This window comes from Cetorhinus maximus, chromosome 10, assembly GCF_964194155.1.
Source record: "Cetorhinus maximus chromosome 10, sCetMax3.hap1.1, whole genome shotgun sequence".
Classification (NCBI taxonomy): domain Eukaryota; kingdom Metazoa; phylum Chordata; class Chondrichthyes; order Lamniformes; family Cetorhinidae; genus Cetorhinus; species Cetorhinus maximus.
This window is the reverse complement of record NC_135888.1, coordinates 134,771,672-134,779,666: the sequence shown is the minus strand read 5'-3', so window position 1 is coordinate 134,779,666 and position 7,995 is coordinate 134,771,672. Positions and strand designations below refer to the sequence as shown.

At 41.3% G+C, this 7,995-nt stretch overlaps 1 pseudogene across 1 annotated transcript; it reads right to left on the bottom strand.

The window, feature by feature from the left end:
* Window positions 1-538: 538 nt before the first annotated feature.
* Window positions 539-3,514, bottom strand: LOC144685359 (protocadherin gamma-C5 pseudogene; annotated as a pseudogene). Its single transcript, XR_013577714.1, has one exon. The product of XR_013577714.1 is annotated as a protocadherin gamma-C5 pseudogene (transcript).
* Window positions 3,515-7,995: the final 4,481 nt, after the last annotated feature.

Below are 7,995 nucleotides of genomic sequence, written 5' to 3'. Positions count from 1 at the left end.
AATAATGCCCGCTGTCTTACGCCGTTGACGCTCTTTTGCAAAGCAAAACATGTGTTTGACGGGGAATAAAATGTAGTTTTTCCAAGTGAATTTAAGTAAACCTGAACTTTTTATCAAGAGGACGGAACGATTATCATCCGAATTGACCACAATCCTGTAATTTAGCATTGCCCTTGAGAAAAGTGCGGATTGCAGGGCTTCAGGACATTAATTCCAAATATTTTATCATTTCTGTCCTTTTAGTTATACAATTCCCCCCTCGTGATAAATCTAACTGAAGCTATAAGCCAGCTCTGTATGGAGTAATTGGAATTAGCTCCCATGCTTCACATATCATGCAGGCGTCTGTTTGCAAAATCAGCTATTTCACGAGTTAGAAGATAATTTTAAAAAATAACTTAATATTCTCTGATCAATACTAACTAAGGTTATATTCAAAAGAATATTCAATTTCACCATCTGGAAAGGTGTTACCGGTGGGTCCTAAGTAAGTCGAATAGTCCTTTTTTTTCCTTTAGTTCTTATATAGGTTATTCTCTTCAAATTTTCCTGATCCCAAAGAATTTTGTACTTTATTATAAAAAAATAATTGTGTATGTATCAATAATTATACGTAATTATTTATTTTTCGTGCCATTTCTAAACCATTTCGGGTGAACACCAATGTGGAAGTCAAGTTAACAATCTATTGGACCAGCTATGAACTTTTAAATCTTCACCCACAACCCTTTTAATTGTTACGAGGGGAAAAGGGGCCTTCTACTCGCTTATGCTGGTATTTAAAATGAAAACTGTAAAGCGAAATTCTCCACATGCATTCGCATATCAGTGCCCCAAGGTCAATTGTGGAGCTGACCTTACAACAAACTCAATGGTGTATCTCGTGGAAGAACTCGCCTACCAGCTTCCCTTCCCAATTAGCGGATACCAGTTTCAGACGCGACGCTGCAGTATCTTGGAGCCTTTTATTTTGCATCATTTCCTTTGATTGACAACACTGACAGTTACATGACAAGAACGATCCCTGCTTTTCGCAATAAAGATCCTTAAAGGGAAAGAGTTTCAATAGTTCAACCAGTAATTTCACTCTGAGTCGATGTTGTCAAATCTTTAGAATTTAGCATTTCTCCTGAGACATAGGCGGTGTGTAGGGTTTCAGAAACAGAAAATCGCTCTTCGCTGATTCCGGAGACAGGCAAACCGCATAATGGTGCGTTTCGGGGAAGCGAACAATCTCACCAGTCCCAGTATAGTTTAAAGATTCCGTCAGTACAGGTCTCGGATTAAAGGCATCATTAGAACTTTCCAGTCTATAGCAACAACTTGGGGAATTGTAGTCTTCGGAAAGATTTCTGTCCTGTTTACATTTGATGCCAATCAGCAAAATGATGATTACAAGAAATATAAAAGAAGTTGAACCTAAAATAACAATTAAATAAACATTTACGTCAGAGACATATTCAGGATTTGTCACTAAATTGCTGCTTTCGGACAAAATTTCAGTAACATTTCCCAAAATTGTAAAGTGGATTGTAACCGTGCTGGAGAGGCTGGGCTGTCCATTATCCTTCACCAAGATGACCAGAGTTTGTGTGGTGGCATCTAGTTCCAAAATGGCTCGGGCTGTTCTGACTTCTCCAGAGTGAAGCCCCACGTTGAACAAAATGGGGTCGGTGGATTTCAGCACCTGATAGGAGAGCCGTGCGTTCTGACCAGAATCACCATCAGTTGCGATTATCTTGGTGACCATGTACCCCTGGGCCGCTGACTGAGGCACAATCTCCACTGCTGCTGATCCGCTCTGTGCTGAAGGTGAAACAATTACTGGAGCGTTGTCGTTTTGATCCAGGATGATCACATTCAAGGTTACGCTGCTGCTCAGCGGGGGAACGCCTGCGTCTCGGGCTTGAACTTGGATCTGGAAGTTTTTGACTTGCTCGTAGTCAAAAGAACGCAGCGCGTAAATGGTCCCGTTCATCGAATTAAGATTGAGGTAACTTGACGGCGGGAAGCCCTGGATAAAATTTTCTGTGAATGAGTAAGTGACGTAGGAATTCTGGTCCAGATCAGGATCGAAAGCAGTCACTGTGAAAATAGAAGCACCGGGAGCGTTGTTCTCCATCACATATGCTGTGTCCATGGGTCGAGCAAACCTTGGGGCGTTATCGTTTATATCCGAAACTGAGATCTGGATGCTTTTATTTGTTGATAGTGGAGGAGAACCCGAATCCCTGGCTAAAATATGTATGTTGTATAGAGGGTTGGTTTCCCGATCCAAAAAATCACTGGTCACCAATTTATAATGACCACTTGAAGATGTTTGAAGTTTAAAGGGAACGTCCAGTGGGATCTGACAGTGAACTTGTCCGCTTCCTCCAGAATCGTGATCCATTATATTGATTAAAGCTATCACTGTCCCCCGTGCAGCATCTTCACTGACCTTGCTAGATACTAAGGTCACTTTAATCTCAGGGGCATTATCATTCACATCAATTACCTTAATCAGCACTTTCGAATGGCCTGCAATTGCTGGTGAACCATTGTCGACAGCTTGAACGTCAAGTAAATAACTACTTGCTTCTTCAAAATCAAGGGCCCCTTGAATTGTAATCTCTCCTGTTCGCCGATCCAAACTGAACAATTCTTGCACTTTCTGTGAAACACGATTACTGAAAGAATAAGTTACCTCCGCATTCGGGCCTTCGTCTGGATCAGTGGCATGGACTGAAACCACCAAGGTGCCCCTGGGTGAGTTTTCCACCAGGCTGACTTCGTAGACCTTGTTATCGAATGCAGGTGCATTATCGTTGCTGTCCAGCACAGTGATAAGAATACGGGCTGTCCCAGATCTGGGAGGACTGCCTCCGTCAGTGGCCGTCAGCATCAATTGAAAGGATGACTGCCGTTCGCGGTCCAACGGTTTCTCCAGCAACAACTCGACTATCTGCGTACCGTCTACTGCAGTCTCCATTTTTAGACCGAAGTGCTCATTGGGGCTGATGCTGTAAGTAGTGACTGTATTTGTGCCCATGTCTGGATCGAGTGCGCTCTCTAGCGGAAATCGGGAGCCTGGTGCCATGGTTTCGGCCATTTGTAAGAGAATGGCACTCTCCGGGAAACTGGGCGAATTATCATTTATATCAAGAATCTCCACTTCACCACGGTACATCTCGGGGGAATTTTCAAACACTATTTGGAAGGAAAGAATACATGTAGGGGTTGGTCCACAAAGCTGGTCTCTGTCTATTCTCTCATTGACAAATAACATCCCATTTTCCAAATTCATCTCCAAATAGCGCTTTATGTATTCAGAGACCAGCCGACCTTTCCGAGATAACAACGCTGCGATATTCAGTCCCAGATCGTCAGCAATGTTACCAATTATAGCTCCCTGCTCTAGTTCTTCAGCAATAGAATAACGAATTTGTCCAGAAACCACATTGAGTTCGCAAAATAGGAAAATAAAAACTATCACCATGAATTTCCAGGCGTTGCTGCTTTGCGAATACGCCATTGTTGTCGGACTGGATTGTTTCACAAAGCACGAATTTAAGGTTGCAGAAGGTTAGCGTGACGAGTCAGTGCTGCCAATATGCCTTCCAATATCTCGAACTGTCGAATTTACAAAGTATTCCCCTCTATCCTTCGTTGAGTGGTCGCACAATCAAAGCGCAGACACCCTATTCTCATTCTCTGTGACTCTGCTCTGGTTTCGGTGTTGGAGGTGGAGCAATGGATCTCTCGCTGATTTGGGATTCTTATTGGTGGACAGCGACACAGCGCGTTCTTGTCAATAATGACACTAGGAATTCTTAAAGCTGGGCTGTTCCTGAAATGATCGTGATCGTGATAAACCTTTTAATGGTGTGCAACCATAATGCCCAGGCAATTTTATAGGCCACTGTTCAGTCCACTTTGTAACATTTCACTTTTAGGTCGTTGTCAATGCTTTGAACCGTGAGTCAAATTTAATTTTTGAGCCTTCCTACATAGTAGCTCATGGGACAACTCTATATATTTCAACAATGCCCATTTTATATTTTCCTTCCGAATATCAACAAGATACACTCTCTATAACCACACTTACTTGCTTCCTAAAAGGTTTTAGTTTAGCATCTTACCCTCAACCACTGGTGCCTCAAACCCAACTATTGACTGACTCCTGCGCACAAATATGTTGCCTAACTCCATTCTTAACTTATATAATCAGCATGCAAACCTGTGCCATTACATTCTACGCCCTAGTATTTGTAAGAGGAGATATCCGGAGAATGCCATTGATTTATGGAGGCCTATAGTTTCGTTTCCACTCTATATTGATGCTAGTATTAGTCCAATGGGTTGCCCCAACATGACTCTGGAGGGAGCAATGTGAGACCTCCTTGAATGGTATTTCTAACACCATTTGTGTTTGACACCACAAGGAATGCGATTCTAACGCCGTGCAGAATGTATTTTAGAAAATGCTCAGCAGAACTCGTGGAAACTCATTTTCCTTCACTGCACAACCATAATATTTTAGGATGCATTGCTCATGGGAATACTCATTCTGTGCTTGTAAAACACGTAGCAGAGTTGTGCACAGGTGCATATATGAGTACATGGATAGTGCTCTGGCCTGGTCAAGAGGATTCCAATGGGAACAGAAAGGAGGCAAGCAGTAGTACAAATGATATTGCTAAGGGCAGTAAAATGTCGTTTTGGGTATTAGGATTGGCATCATACTCTCACTTAAGTGTCAGTACTAAACATAAAATCGACCTGTGCCCTAAAGGCAACATTATTAAATGTATTTCAGAAATTCAAATTGTGTGTGGCATATTATTAACCCAGTAACATGACTACAAACAGAGTTGAATGTGGATGAGTATACTAGGGTGCAAGGAGTGCAGAATATAATGACACGGGTTGGCATGCTAATTATGTGAGGTAAGAATGGAGTTAGGAAGCATACATCAATGCAGAACTAAATCAATAGTCGGGTTTGTGGCATCAGTGCTTGAAGGTAAGATACTAAACTGAACCAATTTAGGAAGCAATTCAGCTTGTTAATAGAGAAACTGTTGTTGATATTCAGCAGGAACATACCCAGAAGGAAAAAACAGCAAAAATTCGGGAACATGAATACTATCTGAACTGGTATTGTATAACTTAAAATGGAAGACCAGTAAAAACTGGGAAATAAGGGTACTGGTCCGAACAGCGTTTTTATTTTCGTTCTGGGTGTTAAATGGACATTATTTAAATATGTGGAGTTACCTTGTAGGAAACCTCAAGAAATTAACTGAGTACCTAATAGTGGAAGGGAGGTGGAAGAAGAAATGCGTCAACATATTTAAGAAATGAGCAAAAGCCACGGAAAAATGTATGAGAGATTGCAACCAAACAAACTGGCAAAAAGGGAGGTGGAAAAGGTCAATTCAGGGATCTTCTTACTCAATACAAGAGACGGGTCATTACTTGATCTAGCAATGGAAAATTAATCAAAGCAAATAAGAAAAGCAAAAATAGAGGCCTTGGTAATCATAAAATAACAAGGTTTCAAATAATAATTAAGGAAAATATAAGTAAGACAAGACTAAAGTGGTAGATTGGGAGAAATGAAGGTAAAACTGAAACGAAAAGGCAGAGGCATAAACTAAGTACATAGGCAACAAAGGAGAGGATAGTAAACAGGAACGTGAAACATTAGGCAATTAGTCAAAAAATGTGAAAACAAAAAAGAAACTGCAAAATTAATTCATCGATGAGAATACAAATAAGTAGTAAGTATACAACAGAGCGACACATAACAGAAGAAAACCGAAGATAGAGGTAGTGCTAGTAATGGATGCACAAGGGAATGATACCACTGTTGGTGGGCTACTAGAATAGTGATTCAGAGACATGAGTGCAAATGTCGCTACGGCTGGGGAATTTAAATTCAAATAATTAATTAACCTGGAATAACACATTAGCATCTGTAATGGTAATCAGAAAACTATGGGATTATAATTGAAAAAAACATTTGTTTTGTTAATGCCTTCTAGAGAAGAAAACTGCCCTCCTTACCTATCTGGTCTCTGCTTGACCACAGACACACAACATTGTGGCTGACTCTGAAATGACCTAACAAGTCACTCAATGGCAATTAGGGATGTGTAAAAAATGCTGGTCTTGTCAGAAATGCCCACATCCCGGTGAATATTTTGAATGAACTCAGATAATGGCAGAAATATTTAATAGTTACTTCTCAGTTACTCTGTTACTAAGGACACTAACATAATGGCATCACATGAGAAGAAATAAAAGGCATTTAACGTAGAAAGGGAAAATGCATGACCAAATCCAAAATAGAGGATAATGCCCCTCTTACGAATGTATTGCATGCACAGTGCACATATAATCAGCTGGAGAAGATTGAAAGAGTACAATTGCACGCAATAGAAATTCATTTAAAAAGGGAACATTCCCAAAGGCCTAGGAGGAAGTTGATATTATTCCTGTATTTAAAAATGGAGCAAGAGCAAGTCTAGGGAATTATATGTAGTTGTGCTAATGTAAGTGGTAGGAAAGATATTGGAATGTTTACTGAAAGATGTAACAGTCAGATACCTAGAGCAAAAGGAGAAGAGGGCAGTCAGTACAACTGCAAAATGGATGTCCAGCTTGACCAACCGTATTGACTTCATTGAAGGAATGAAAAAATGATTGATCAGTATAACGCACTTTTTTATATTTTCACCGGATGAGGGCTAGGCCATCACTATTCCCCGTCTCTAATTGCCCTTGAGAAGATGGTGGTGTGCTGCCTTCTAGAAGTACTGTAGTCCCTGTATTGCAGAAACACCTACTGTGCTGCTCAGAAGGACTTCCAGGGTTTAGACCCAGCGAAAGTGAAGGAGTAGCAATATAGTTTCAAGCCAGGATGGTGTATGATTTGGAAGGGAAATTGCAGATGGTGGTGTTTCCATAACTTCCTGGTCCTTCTAGGTGGCAGAGGCCATGGGTTTGGACGATGCTGTCGAATGAGGCTTGGTGATGTGCTGAAGTGCATTTTGTAGATGTTACACACTGCTGCCACTGTGTGTCGGTGTTGGATGGAGCGCAAATCATGCGGGATGGATGGTCCAGGATAGTGTCGAGCATCATGAGCGCTGTTGGAGCTGCACTCCTCCAGGCAAGTGGAGAGTATTCCATCACACTCCTGACTTATGCCCTGTGGATGCTGGACAGGCTTTGGGATGTCAGGCAGTAAGTAAACTCTCCACAGGAGTCCCAACCTTCACATCCTCGTATAGTAACAGTATTTATATGGGTGGTCCATTTAGTTTCTGGTCAATGGTAACCCCCAGGGTGTTGATAATGGGGGATTCAGCGATGGTAATGCTACTCAATGTCAAGGGGAGGTGGATAGATTCTCAATTGTTGGAAATGGCCATTGCTTGGCAATTGTGTAGTGTGAATGTTACTCGCCAATTATCAGCCAAAGCCTGAATATGGTCTAGGTCTTGCATATGGACATGGGCTGCTTCGGTATCTGAGGAGTCGTGAATGGTGCTGAGCATTGCAATCATCTGCAAGCATCGCCACTTCTGCCCTTAGGTGGAGAGGTCATTGATGAAACAGCCAAAGGAGGTAACATATTTATATTTTGAAATAGTCTTCAATAAGGTACCGAACTGCAGACTCATGACTATGGTCAGGGCATGTGGAATCAGGGGAACTTTAGCTGAATGGATAGCAAGCTCGTTACAAACAGAAAAGCAAGAGTAGGAATTATGGATGGCTATTCAGACTGAAAACGGGTGAGACTTGATGTACCATAGGTATCGATGCTGAAACCACTGTTCTTCACAATTTAAATTCATGATATTGAATTGGGAAAGATTCTACAATTTAAATTTTGGAGATGACACCAAATTGCGAGGTGAAATTATAACAAGGAAAGAACATGAAAAAATAGAGGAAGGCATTAATAAACCTGCAAAATTGATGTACATTTGGCAATGTATT